This window comes from Oncorhynchus keta, chromosome 26, assembly GCF_023373465.1.
Source record: "Oncorhynchus keta strain PuntledgeMale-10-30-2019 chromosome 26, Oket_V2, whole genome shotgun sequence".
In the NCBI taxonomy this organism is placed as follows: domain Eukaryota; kingdom Metazoa; phylum Chordata; class Actinopteri; order Salmoniformes; family Salmonidae; genus Oncorhynchus; species Oncorhynchus keta.
In genome coordinates this window covers 5,572,414-5,587,413 of record NC_068446.1, presented here as the reverse complement: position 1 = coordinate 5,587,413, position 15,000 = coordinate 5,572,414, and the positions used below count along the sequence as shown (strand labels likewise).

At 44.4% G+C, this 15,000-nt stretch overlaps 1 protein-coding gene across 4 annotated transcripts in view; it reads left to right on the top strand.

Annotated features, from left to right (window-relative positions):
• The window catches only part of LOC118359383 (inactive tyrosine-protein kinase transmembrane receptor ROR1-like), a 217,391-nt gene that overhangs the window by 23,980 nt on the left and 178,411 nt on the right, over positions 1–15,000 (top strand). Inside the window, exons 1-2 of one of the 4 annotated variants that reach the window (XM_052480107.1) lie at positions 344–2,739; positions 2,835–2,896. The exons of 2 other annotated variants lie outside the window; for them this stretch is intronic. The gene's annotated coding sequence lies outside the window, so the exon portion shown is untranslated. Of the gene's footprint in view, positions 1–343; positions 2,897–15,000 lie in introns of those variants that run through there. One more of the 4 variants, XM_052480106.1, reaches the window with a different exon arrangement.

Below are 15,000 nucleotides of genomic sequence, written 5' to 3'. Positions count from 1 at the left end.
TCTCCTTTCTCTGACACATCCAGGATCACCACCCCTAACTCTCCTTTCTCTGACACATCCAGGATCACCACCCCTAACTCTCCTTTCTCTGACACATCCAGGATCACCACCCCTAACTCTCCTTTCTCTGACACATCCAGGATCACCACCCCTAACTCTCCTTTCTCTGACACATCCAGGATCACCACCCCTAACTCTCCTTTCTCTGACACATCCAGGATCACCACCCCTAACTCTCCTTTCTCTGACACATCCAGGATCACCACCCCTAACTCTCCTTTCTCTGACACATCCAGGATCACCACCCCTAACTCTCCTTTCTCTGACACATCCAGGATCACCACCCCTAACTCTCCTTTCTCTGACACATCCAGGATCACCACCCCTAACTCTCCTTTCTCTGACACATCCAGGATCACCACCCCTAACTCTCCTTTCTCTGACACATAAAAATAGTACTGCCCACTCTCAAGTGTTTTCTATCTGCCACTGCTTCCCTGGTCAGTTCTCTAGCTACTCATTTCCCTCTGTCACGCTCTCCCTTTTCCCCTCATTTCCTTCAATTCCCCTGTCTTTCTGTCCCTGCCACTCTCCATTTCCCTCTTTCCTGGCCTTCCTCTCTCTCCCGGTCTCCCTCCTCTGGACAGGAAGAGGGCTCCTTAGTGGGTGTTATTTTTGGAGCCCTGTCTATCAAAGCAGGGATCAGGGGGAGATTTGGGAGCCTTTTGTGCCTTTTCCTCTCGCCCTCGGTCGCAGGATATCAGTGTTTCACACCAATTGGCCGGTGAATAAACAACGTAGTCGTGGTTACGGCCAATCCCGCTCATCTTACACCGCTAAAGTACCACCTGGCTGTCAGTCAGACAATGCTCCCGGTAACCACTCTTACATAATCAGAGTTGTGGGAAAAAGGAGAGCATACCGAAATGAGTGCTTCCGTTCTTGTGAATCGCTCGATTAAGTTGCTAAAAGACAGGATGTGTTTAAATATTTCCCAAAATGTTTAGCTGGATATTATTTGGTAGAGGTACTTAAGCCTTTACACCTGTGGGAAACTCAATCGAAATGTTTCTTACAGAAGAAATATGAAAAGCATATTAGAAATTGAAAGGGAACACTTTGGAGAAAATGATTAGACCAAAGTTGAGGACACAACAGTTTACCTGACAGAAGACTGAACCAATCAATTACACCGTTGATTTTATGTGCATTTTACTGTACTTTTCACGGCATTTGTTGATAACCAAATCTGAAAATACTCTGCATACATTCAGCAACATGATACGACTATTCCTGGGAAACGTGGGGTAGGTGCAACATAAGACAACAACATCACAAGGGTTTGAGTGAGAGGATTAACTGGTGTCTCCAAGTGGCCACACACCTCTCCAAACTGTGCACAGTTCCTAAGTAATTAAGTCTTCAACTAAAAGTATATATATATATATATTTTTAACTCTCCAAGCTGTGCCATTGAGGGACTAAAGCAAGGAGGCTAGTTGTTTTGTTTGGAACACAACCCTGCATCGCCGCCCTCGCACAATTACTGGTATTTACGCAATCCAAAAACTGAGTCAGACGGGCATCATTTGAAAGCTTGTTCTATTGCCAACATGAATAGTTAAGTTATAAAATACAATCTTAACATTTGTAGGCTTTCACAGGGCAAGTCAGAGAAACAGATCGTAATGCTGGCGTGCATAGAAAGGTGTCATTCAGGTGCGTGTTTCGTGGCAAATCTTCTCCACAATAGACAAACGGGCTCATTCTGTTCAGAACAACCAAGGGATTTGACGCCGTGGAACTGCACATCAAACACAGTGATCATCAACGTGGACACTGTATATGACACACAGTTGAAATAGGAAGTTTACATACACTTAGGTTGGAATCATTAAAACTTGTTTTTCAACCACTCCACAAATTTCTTGTTTACAAACTATAGTTTTGGCAAGTCAGTTAGGACATCTACTTTGTGCATGACAAAGTCATTTTTCCAACAATTGTTTACAGACAGATTATTTCACTTATAATTCACTGTATCACAATTCCAGTGGGCCAGAAGTTGACATACAGTAAGTTGACTGTGAATTTAAACAGCAGAAAATGATGTCATGGTTTTAGAACATGTGTCTATGTTCTTCCTTCTATAATTTGGGATTTCTGTGTTTGTCCTGGTATGGTTCTCAATCAGAGGCAGCTGTCAATCGTTGTCCCTGATTGAAAACCATACTGAGGTTGCCTGGTTTCACCTTTGAGTTGTGGGTGATTGTTTCCTGTGCCTGTACCACACGGGACTGTTTCGATTTTTGTTTGTTCGTTCACAGTGTTATTTTGTATTTTTGTAGTGTTCAGTTTTATATATTTTTCCGTTTTCCGTGATATATACAAAATGTAACATTGGTACGCAAAACTGAATACATTTAAACTCTATCTGACATGGTACAGATGTCTTCTTTTGTTTAAGCCCAGGACCATGTGTCTGAAGTGTATACTTTTGTTTCAAAGTAGATTTGTTTAGGACTACCAAGAAACACTCTGTGTGGCCCTGACTTAACCCACTGCAGTAAAAGGTTAAGGACTTCTGAGAAAGTTGTGAATTCTTTGGCAATGAACAGTTGAAAGTTGAAGAATGTTCATAGTACTGAGTGACTACTGTAGTGTATTTGTGTAACTCGCTCCAACAAAAAGCTCCTGAATCAGCCAGATCACTGTGCGTTGCTATTTTTCAAACTGCCGGTAAGAGAATAAAGCCGTTTCGTTTTACTTAGCGCCTACTCTTTGATAATACTGGTTATGTTTAAACTAAAACGGCATTCTTTGTGTTTTTCAAGTATTTTTTTCAAGGAAAGCGAATAGAGATTCTCAGACCATTGAGAGCAGCTGGAGCACTCGGGTGAGTCAATGATGCAAGGAGGAGAGAGAGAAAGTACAATGAGGACTGTCTGTCAGTGGTTAATACAGCCTCTTCTCAGGCTCAGACACCATATTAAACAAACCTAGTGATGAGAACTACCACACACAGTTTAGGGAAAGCCACCCCCAGAGAAGCCATTACCAGGGACAGGGGCGGTGCCTAATGTAGACATGGGTAATCAGAGTAATTGGACCAGGGAACACTGCAGCTATGGTTCATGGTCAAAGGGAACGAGGAGAGGGGCCAGGGGAGAAGAGAAAAAGAGGGGGAAAGGAAAGCGAGTTTAGGGGAACAGGGATTTGGGGGGGGAAGAGGGAGAGTCAGGGTGAGAGGAAGGGGGTGAGGAGAGGGGCCAGTCTTTTACGAGGCGTGGGGAAAGGGGGGCCTTGCCTGTGGTGGGTCCTGAATAGAGGAACCCCATGTCCTCTAATGTGATGTGAATAACTCTTGACCTAACAGACACCCTTGATTGGCATAACGATCAGTTGGGCTGGGGTTGGGGATGATGTATGTGTGGGTATTGGTGTTTGTGGGTATTCGTGTGTGTGTGTTTTGTATTTCTGCCCCAGTCTTTGCCAATGTATGTTGGGGGATTGGACTAGTGTGACATGAATGCAGATGGTGGCTGACTGGCTGTGGGAGTGTTGGGGTGGCTGCCTCAGTCTCAGCCCCATCCCCAGGGCCAACCCCAGTCCTAAAGGCCCCCAGCTGGCCTGGTGTTTGGGAAGGAGAGGGACAGAGGCCCCTGTGCCTGCGGGACACCCCATGCATGAATGGGGGCAGAACGGGGATCGGAGAGAGAGGGCTGAAAGAGGCAGCTCAAGCAGAACGCCTGAGAAGGGTTAAGTGGAGGCAGGTGTTCTATAACAAACCTTGCACACCCCCTGCCCCCTCCCCCCTCACCACCACAGTGAGAGGGTCAAAAGACACCAGTGTTTCGTCACAAGCTCTTTCCATCTCTCTCTCCCTCCCTCTCTTTGTCATACTTTCTAATATACTATTGTTCTTTCTCAAACTTTCTCACTACTCTCTCTTACACACCCTCTCGCCCCCTCTCTCCTTCTCTCCCTCCCTTTTCCTCTCTCTCTCCCTCCCTCTCCCTCTCTCTTCGACTGTCTCAATTTGGCTTGGGCAGTATGCCGTATACCGTATTCTGGGGGTATTTGGAAAAAGCCATGGGATTGTTTTTCAATAGCACCAATACGGTTTGAACCAACAGAAACATTGTTTTAATAGATTTGAATAATTGTAGCTACTTTTTAAGTCCATACCTGCAGTCAACTTGTGCAATACTACGTTAGGAGAGAAAGAACATTTGTGTTCTTCATTTCATCTGTCACATTATTATGTTGCTTTATGGCAGCCCTCAGTGTCATGTCATGGGGTGTTTGTTTACATGCACACAACGACCAGAGACCGGAGTCTTGTCACTCACTGTCATTGCAGCATGTGGCCGGGGATCTTATTACTAGCTAAGTGGTTAGCTTCTTAAAAAAAGTTAAGCATTCACTTGCAAACACCAGAGAATCCCCTCCTGGATCAAGAGCCTTGCTGGCTAATATTTGTTTTGTGAGTGCAGCAAACTGTGAGAAGCATTTTTTAAAATGTAATTGTATTCTTGTATAGTTTAGGTCAGTAACTGTACGAAGTTACATTGTTTTTGCTCCAAATGTTTTTTTAAATAAAGAAAATGTGCCCCTTTCGGGGCGGCAAGTAGTGTAGTGGTTAGAGTGTAGGGGCGGCAGGTAGTGTAGTGGTTAGAGTGTAGGGGCGGCAGGTAGTGTAGTGGTTAGAGTGTAGGGGCGGCAGGTAGTGTAGTGGTTAGAGTGTAGGGGCGGCAGGTAGTGTAGTGGTTAGAGTGTAGGGGCGGCAGGTAGTGTAGTGGTTAGAGTGTAGGGGCGGCAGGTAGTGTAGTGGTTAGAGTGTAGGGACGGCAGGTAGTGTAGTGGTTAGAGTGTAGTGGCGGCAGGTAGTGTAGTGGTTAGAGTGTAGGGGCGGCAGGTAGTGTAGTGGTTAGAGCGTTGGGCCAGTAACTGAAAGGTTGCTCGAGCAAATCCCAGAGCTGACAAGGTAAAAATCTGTAATTTCGCCCCTGAATAAGGCAGTTAACCCATTGTTCCTAGGCTGTCATTGTAAGTAAGAATGTGTTCTTAACTTGCCTAGTTAAATACAAATAAATACAATTATCGGCAATAGTATAAATCCCGGGATAGAACAGGCAAAGTATCAAGGTGTGGCAATCTGGATGCCACCCAAACCCAGTCTCTGTTATACTCTTGCTCTTTCCCTAATCAGACTTTCTAACAGGCTGACTACACCGCTCGTGTGTGCGAGTGATGCAAAATAAATGTAGAAATCTGTATTATTCCATTTCTGCACCCACACTGCTCGCGCGCGCCAACGAACGAACGTCTGCGTTGCCAAGGGCTAAAATAGAAGTCAGTTCTATTTCTGACACAGATCGCGCTGCAAGTCCTTCCTCTCCCATTTCCTCATTGGTTTATAGAAGCAGGTACCCACGTGCCATCTCCTCATTGGTCATACCCACATGGGTGACTGAAAGACGAATTACTTTTATGAAAGTTGCCAATCGCAATATAAAGTCAAGATTAAAAGCCTAGAAGGTCTAGATGACTAGAAACGATTCGGTTGACCGTTTTTATGTGTGGATTAATTGTCAGAGTAGAGGACCTTGTGCATTTCAGGTAAAATAACAACTCATCCCAGGACAAATTAGCTAGCAACAGCAAGCTAGCTAAATAGGACAAATTAGCTAGCTAGTTAAATTGCCATGAAGGTTTAATGCTTTTCGACCAGTCCCCAAATTAATGTAATTGGTTCAGAGTTTGTTTTGATATTATAACCTGCGTGTCGTGATCGCGTTTGGTGTGGGGGGACAAAATACATTTATGCACGATGGCGCTCGCGCGCAGCCGGTTTGGGTTCCGTGTAACTCTCCTGTGTGTTTTCTTCATCGTAGAAGGAAACGTCACCTGGACAGCTGATTAATAGTGAGAAGCTCTCTTCTAAGTGTTGTATTAAGCAGATGGGAAATTTTACCCCTTCACACCAGCTGATAAATTAATTTAGATTGCATAGAGGTGTAGAGAAATGGCCACCAGACTGTACTGTATGCTCCCAAAAGCATAGTTTACGCTCCTAGCTAAGCTGTACCAAGACCAAGAGAACCCCTACCTTGAGTTATAAGATGATGAAAGGGATGGAACTACCCTAAAAATAATAAGTATTCTCTTAATTGTATCTAACGACAGTACTTTCCTCCATACAAATGTGGTGGAATCAGCGTTGTAAAAACAGACAGAGAACGATGTCTGTCACTGTCTTGGGCATAGCCGTCAGTCGGTCAACCACTACCCTGTAGAGTTACAAAAACATTATTGCCATCTACAACTGTCTCTGGACAAGCATTTCAGAGAGGATGTCTTTGTAGCGTAACCAATTTGTTTAAATGTTTTCCCTTCTCTCTTTCTCCCATGAGTGGTTCACAAAGCTCCTTTTGTGATACCGCTTCTCTCTCTCTCTCTCTCTCTCTCTCTCTCTCTCTCTCTCTGTCTCTCTGTCTCTGCTCTCTCTCTCTCTCTCTCTCTCTCTCTCTCTCTCTCTCTCTCTCTCTCTCTCTCTGAGATTAACAACAACACATTCATAGAACTAGAATTTGTCAAATGATACAGTACCGTTCAAAATATTGGATACACCTACTCATTCAAGGGTTTTTCTTTGTTTTTACTATTTTCTACATTGTAGAATAATAGTGACGACATCAAAACTATGAAATAATACATATGGAATCATGTAGTAACCAAAAAAGTGTTGAACAAATCAAAATATATATATATTTTTAGATTCTTCAAAGTAGCCACCGTTTGCCTTGATGTCAGCTCTGCACACTCTTGGCAGTCTCTCAAGCAGCTTCACCTGAAATGCTTTTCCAACAGTCTTGAAGGAGTTCCCACATATGCTGAGCACTTGTTGGCTGATTTTCCTTCACTCTGCGGTCCCACTCATCCCAAAGATCTTAACTGTGTTGAAGTCGGGTGATTCTGGAGGCCAGGTCTTCTGATGCAGCACTCCATCGCTCTCATCCTTGCTCAAATAGCCCTTACACAGCCTGGAGGTCTGTTGGGTCATTGTCCTGATAGTTCCACTAAGCGCAAACCAGATGGGATGGCTGCAGAATGCTGTGGTAGCCATGCAGACCGTGTCACCAGCAGATCACCCCCACACCATCACACCACCTCCTCCATGGTGGGAACCTCCTCCATGCTTCATGGTGGGAACCACACATGCAGAGATTATCTGTTCACCTACTCTGCATCTCACAAAGACACAGTGGTTGGAAAGAAAAATCTCAAATTTGGTCTTCCTTTCCTGTGGAGGTCCTCATGAGAGCCAGTTTCATCATAGAACTTAATGGTTTCTGCGACTGCACTTGAAGAAACTTCAAAGTTCTTGAAATGATCCGGATTGACTGACCTTCATGTCTTAAAGTAATGATGGACTGTCATTTCACTTTCCTTATTTGAGCTGTTCTTGCCAAAATATGGACTTGGCCTTTTACCAAAGAGGGCTGTCTTCTGTATACCACCCCTGCCTTGTCGCAACACAACTGATTGGCTCAAATGCATTAAGAAGGAAATAAATTACACAAATTAGGCACACTTGTTAATTGAAATGCATTCCCGGTGACTACCTCATGAAGCTGGTTTGAGAGAATGCCAAGAGTGTGCAAAGCTGTCATCAAGGCAAAGGGTGGCTACTTTGAAGAATCTCAAATATAAAGTATATTATGATTTGTTTAACACTTTTTTGGTTACTACATGTTATTTCATAGTATTGATGTCTTCACTATTATTCTACAATGTAGAAAATAGTCCAAATAAAGAAAAACCCTGGAATGAGTAGGTGTGTCCAAACTTTGACTGGTACTGTATATATAATAGCTGTATATATAAATGAGTCATGACCATAGAAATAGTGGGGTGGCAGGTACCCTAGCGGTTAAGCGCGTTAGGCCAGTGACCGAAAGATGGCTGGTTTGAATCCCTGAGCTGACTAGGTGAAACATCTCTCAATGTGCCCTTGAGCAAGTCACTTTGAGCAACCCTCATTGCTCCTGTATGTCGCTCAGGATAAGAGCGTCTGCTAAAATGACTAAAATGTAGTGGTTCTTATTCTATGGTTCCAACATCCTTCCACAGCAACAGGCAATGCCTACGAAGTGTTAACTGGGGCTGGGGGGTCTCGTAATAAATGATAGATGTGTCGGTGTTATTTCTGAGATGTAAAAGCGCTCTGCTTTTCATTAGCTGTAGAGAGAGGCTAATGGTTTGCTTTCTGGAGCGCTCAGACAGGCAGGCTGGCCGGCCGGCTCTCCTCCTCTCTCACTTTCTCCCTCTCCTCTCCCCCCCACCTCTCTGCCTCTCCTCTCCTCCACTATGAAACACCAGAAATCAGACACGATGATAACAAGACCGCCCTGGCGGCTGTGCTTCCTGGCAGAGACCTGGGAAACACAGTCCAAAACTGTGTGTGTGTGTGCCATAGGTAAGAGGCCTTATCGGTACCTTATCAGTCAGATGAAGACAGACAACGTTTCGGACAGTAGTAGCAAGGCAGGAGACCGAGAGAATGGGACGGAGGGGACTGAGACGAGAGAGAGTTTAGAGATAGAGACGATCGCGTGATCTCCATCAGACATAAAGACAGAGAGTGAATCTCAGTAAAGCTCATTAACCAGTGTCCCCGGCATGTTTTCTCCACTGGGAGTATAGGTAACGCAGGACTAGCAAAACAGCCCTGAGAGTCGAACCAGGACCGTAGTGCACAGAGTGCACATACACACGTACACCCCACACACACATGCACTAGACAACAGGCAGGGTCCTGAGTTATGTCTTTCCCACTCCTCGGCAGTGCTGATTCATCCGTTAGTCTGACTCTCTGACACACGGACACGTGAGAAATGGGATGTTTGTTGCTCTCTCTTCCACTCTGGCATCCACAGGATTCAATCTTAGAACATGGAATCTGATTGGTTTTGGTGGTGTGTGTGTGTGTGTGTGTGTGTGTGCATACATGCATACGTGTATGCTCTCGTGTATTGCGTGAGTATGAGAACTCCTATAGTTTCCTAAGGTAGGTCAGTGATACGTTCCCACACTGCTGGAATAATGTTCTTAAGCACCAACTAGGATCATGAGTAGGGGAGAGCTGGGACGAAAGTCGTTTCCTCAGATAGAATGTTGCAGTGAAGTCAGCATGTTCCTGATGAGGACAAGCTCCCTGCAAAAAAAAATAAAGAAAAATGTTTCGCAGAGTTATCAACAAAAAAGTGGTTTCGAGCGATGTAAGTAGAAAAAAAAAGATGGACCCGGAAGTGTTTTTCAGTTGAAGATTTGTGTTTAATTGTTTAAAGTTCCACATTTTCCTAACCCTGTCTAGTGACTAAATGATAGCAGTCTTTGGCGTTAGCCTGGGAGAAGTTACAGGAGAGACGAGAGGTGACGAAAGTATTAACTGTGTTAACTGATAACCTGGGTTGAAATACATGTCAAGGTTAAGCCATTGTCTCCTCTCGTTCATATTGCTTCTGTAATGTTAGCAAAAAAAGTGGCTGAATGTTTGAAAATGATATAGGACATTAGAATGCCTTAATCAATTGACTTTATGGATCAACTTCTCACACACGGTAAGCTTTTATTGACAGGTTAGTGGTAAAAAAAAAATAGATATCTTTTACGATTCTGGGAGTCAATTACCTTGTGTCAAGCCATGGAAATGTGAAATGCATGATGAGAATTCAAATGTTTATTCTATCAAGACACAGACAGATTTTTACCTTGTCAGCTCGGGGATTGGATCCAGCAACCTTTCGGGTTACTGGCCCAACGCTCTAACCAGATTGGTAGGGCTAAGCAGGAATAGTCAGTGACAATGGTGAAAAACATTCCCATTTAAAGTGAGATGAGACAAGTATGGTTAATGTAGCTATTATGTGATATGTGATCTATTCTAATCCAATTTTAATATTAAAGGCAAAATATTGTGGTTTGCGCAACACTGTGATGTTAATGTGTGGTTTCCTTTTCATAAATTCTGAACCATTAATTATACAAATCAACACAAACATGACATCGTGGCTGATAGTACATTTGTTGAAAGTAATGAACTTTACAAACCTGAAACGTGGATTAAAGACAGATATTCTCGCCAGCTGTTACTTCTGTCCTGTGTTACTCACACCCCACCAGCAGGTACAAAGGTAATGTCGCAGTAGCTCTGTTCTCGGTCTATTCAATATCAACTCATTAACCCGAGAAATGAAATTACAGGTGATAATGGTAGAGGACATGTATAAGTTGTTAGTCAGAAAATATGTTGTCTCTAGCTCTATAAATCTCTGGGGTAATTAGAAAGTAAGTGTTACGTTCGTCCTGCTTGTCCCCTACTCCAGTAGAGAAGAGTGTGAGACGAGCAGGGGGTAGAGGCTAGGAGGCTAGAGAGGCCAGGAAGGGATTTGGGTCTCAAGGTCAGGTTCACTAAATTACTTTTCCATGACTACTGGTATCTGAGCCACTCTGAGCCCAATGATATCCTCTGTTTATGCTCAAGCAAAGACCTGCAGATTAGGTTGCCTGGCATTCGCCTGATTAAAATGACCTTCTTGTGTAAACTAAGCCTGAGAGGCTGAGAGCGGGGTGAAGCAAAGAGGGACCTTTCGGCTCGCCGCTTTCTGTCTAAGCCCCATCTGGCTAATTCACCAGGTACATCCTGCAGTCGCACAGCACACACACACAACCTTTCTATTGGCGTTCCACACTGCGCTAAGGCCATAGAGGAGTGGGAGAGTAGCAGCAAAGCCCCATGGGAGAATCAGAGGTGCTACTAAAGAACTTATCTCCTCCAAGAATCAAGGACAGCAGGGACCACTACACTGAACCGCCTTTGTCTGGCAATATTTGTGTGTGTGTGTGTGTGTGTGTGTGTGTGTGTGTGTGTGTGTGTGTGTGTGTGTGTGTGTGTGTGTGTGTGTGTGTGTGTGTGTGTGTGTTGGACAGGCCAGGTGGGGGATTAGTGTCAGAGAAAGATCCCAAGGGCACCGCTCTGTACTCATTTGTTTGGGATATGAACTTTTCTATCCGTCATCTCCCCCTCCTCCCACACTTCTGTCCTCCCTTTGTTTCTCCTCCGTCCTCTCTTTCCCCACACTAGATTAGAGCTGAAACTTAGCATAGCGCTCTCGCTCTCTCTGCCTTTGGCTCTCTCTCTCTCTCTCTCTCTCTCTCTCTCTCGCTCTTGCTCTTCAAATGAAACATGTGCTTCTCATGTAGTTGAGCTTGAATCCGATTGTAAGTCATTCCTGACATCTCCTGAGGTTATATTACCCCACTCTGGGAGAGCTCTTACCTGGGCTTCCCTGGGCTCTGCCACACTAAATTGTATCCGACCACGCCTGCCTTCCTAACCAATAATATTACATTGCGGGGCTGATGGAGGCCACAGTAGCTTGATACAACCAACTGTGCTTTTATGGGCTGTAAACAGTTGAAGTGGGAAGTTTACATACACTTAGGTCGGAGTCATTAAAACTCGTTTTTCAACCAATCCACAGATTTCTTGTTAACAAACTATAGTTTTGGCAAGTCGGTTAGGACATCTACTTTGTGCATGACACAATTAATTATTCCAACAATTGTTTACGAACCAGATTATTTCACTTATAATTCACTGTATCACAATTCCAGTGGGCCAGAAGTTTACATACACTAAGTTGACTGTGCCTTTAAACAGCTTGGGTAAATTCCTGAAGATAATCTCATGGCTTTAGACGCTTCTGATAGGCTAATTGACATCATTTGAGTCAATTGGAGGTGTACCTGTGGATGTATTTCAAGGCCTACCTTCAAACTCAGTGCCTCTTTGCTTGACATCATGGGAAAATCAAAAGAAATCAGCCAAGACCTTAGAAAATAAATTGTAGGCCTCTGCAATTTCCAAACGCCTGAAGGTACCACGTTCATCTGTACAAACAATAGTACCGAAGTATAAACACCATGAGACCACGCAGCCGTCTTACTGCTCAGGAAGGAGACGTGTTCTGTCTCCTAGAGATGAACGTACTTTGGTGCAAAAAGTGCAAATCAATCCCAGAACAACAGCAAAGGACCTTGTGAAGATGCTGGAGGAAACAGGTGCAAAAGTATCTATATCCACAGTAAAACGAGTCCTATATCGACATAACCTGAAGGGCCGCTCAGCAAGGAAGAAGCCACTGCTCCGAAACCGCCATAAAAAAGCAAGACTACGGTTTGCAACTGCACATGGGGACAAAGATGGCACTTTTTTGAGAAATGTCCTCTCGTCTGATGAAACAAAAATAGTAATGACCATATGACCATCATTATGTTTGGAGGAAAAGGGGGAGGCTTGCAAGCCGAAGAACACCATCCCAACCATGAAGCACGGGGGTGGCAGCATCATGTTGTGGGGGTGCTTTGCTGCAAAAGGGACTGGTGCACTTCACAAAATGGATTGCATCATGAGGGAGGAAAATGATGTGGATATATTGAAGCAACATCTCAAGACATCAGTCAGGAAGTTAAAGCCTGGTCGCAAATGGGTCTTCTAAGTGGACAATGACCCCAAGCATACTTCCAAAGTTGTGGCAAAATGGCTTAAAGACAACAAAGTCAAGGTATTGGAAAGGACATCACAAAGCCCTGACCTCAATCCTGTAGAAAATTTGTGGGCAGAACTGAAAAATATTTGCGAACAAGGAGGCCTGCAAACCTGACTCAGTTACACCAGCTCTGTCAGGAGTAATGGGCCAAAATTCACCCAACTTATTGTGGAAGGCTACCCGAAACATTCGACCCAAGTTAAACAATTTAAAGGCAATGCTTTCAAGTACTAATTGAGTGTATGTAAACCTCTGACCCATGTGACGAAAGAAATAAAAGCTGAAATAAAAAATTATCTACTATTATTCTGACATTTCACATTCTTAAAATAAAGTGGTGATCCTAACTGACCTAAAACAGGGAATTTTTACTAGGATAAAATGTCAGGAATTGTGAAAAACTGAGTTTAAATGTATTTGGCTAAGGTCTATGTAAACTTCCGACTTCAACTGTATGTACAGTACAGTATATCCTTGGCCTTAGTATGAAGCCCTCAGTGAAGCTTACTGGTTGTTCCCTGGTTACCTCAGCAGGATTCTGCTCATAGAGGTTTGTGAAGGGTAGGGCTGAACGATATGGGAGAAACATTGAATTGCGATTGCGATTTGATAAACACTTGTATGAAATGTTGTAATCATCGAAACGGAATGATTATTAAGAAGCAACGTGGAACGCAGCCTCATTCGTTTTTGAAGCATTCGGTTGACTGCATTGACCTAACAGAAAAGCATGAACACTTCTAGTGAATCTAATAGCCAGGAGGTGGAACTGTGCTGCTTGAGTGACCCGGCGGCTGTGTGTGTGTGTGTGTGTGTGTGTGTGTGTGTGTGTGTGTGTGTGTGTGTGTGTGTGTGTGTGTGTGTGTGTGTGTGTGTGTGTGTGTGTGTGTGGGAAGCAGCCATAAGAAGAGGAAAAAGGACACAGAAGTAAACTATAAAAACAGACGTCTGAGATGCGTTTCAGAATATTGCATGGGATGTGGATCTCTTGGCTGTTGCACATATATATATATTGCGATTTCGATGTGAATTCGATGAATTGGGCAGCCCTGGTGCAGGGGGCTAGTGACTCTCTCTCCCTAGGTGATTAGAGATCGTGGAGTAGCCTGGCTTCATTGGGTGACCGGTATGATAAGAGCCCTAGCCCCAGCTGCATGTACCTCTGGTTGGACAGCACTTTTTAATTTCGGGAATGAAACGATCTTTACCTTTCTTTCCATACACACTGGCACACGTGTGGTACCGCTTCACTCTTACAAACACATACTTTACCCACTTACACACACACACACACGTTTCCTTCCGCGTCTGTCGGCCACCTCTGACCCCAGTGCTGTAGTCTTTGAACAGGGTGGAGGTTGAAGGTTTAGTGGATGTGACACCAGTGCCGTAGCGTCCCTCTCGGAATGTTTAACCCGATTGTGAGGCTGGCCGCTGGGGCAGAGAGGCTGCTGGGAGCAGTGTGAGTGTCACACAAAAGAGAGAGAGTGACGGAAAGCTGGCTTCCTGCTAGGCTAATCCCACAGGGAAAAAAGGAAGGCGAGAGGGAAGCTGGGAGAAAAGAGAGGGAAGAGTGGAAAAGAGAGAGGAGAAACAGAAGATGGAGAGGGGAGACAGGAGAGGACCGTTAACCCCCACTGTATTCTGTGCACGTGACGAATAAACTTTGATTTGTAGTGTGTGTGTGTGTGTGTGTGTGTGTGTGTGTGTGTGTGTGTGTGTGTGTGTGTGTGTGTGTGTGTGTGTGTGTGTGTGTGTGTGTGTGTGTGTGTGTTAGAGGTCTCCACGGGTTAAAAATGGACCCGAGACCAATTAGATCCGAACCCGAATGGACCCGAAGACAATTCGACCTAGACCAGACCTGATTGGACCAGAGTGGCAAAAAATGATGTTTATCAGCCTAGTTGCTCTTCAGATTAACATTTATGCCTTTATATGTTGGCTATGCCATCCATAAGTTCACCTTATTAGTGTGAAATAAATGTGCCATAGACTATACAGAGCCATGGTCCGGTCCATTTGGGTCTACCCGATGACAAACAGGACCCGACAGGGACCTGAGAGACAAGTTAAGAATTTCCGATCCGGACCCGTGAAGACCTCAAGTGTGTGTGTTTGTGCCCTCTATGATTTCCGACGTAGCTTAAAAGCATTATTCGCCTCCAGACGGGGATCTACCAGACCAAGCTCAGGCAATAGTCTAATCAGAAGTGCTTCCTGTCACATATCTTTGAACCTTAGACCCAAATAGGATCTGTTTACTTTCAAATACTTAATCTGTGCTTATTAATTGAGTTGGCCGGGCGCATTGGAACCAATTGAGGAGTCCCAAAAAGTTCAAACCCCACCCATCGGGCACTCCAGGTAGCCTCGGTCAAACACA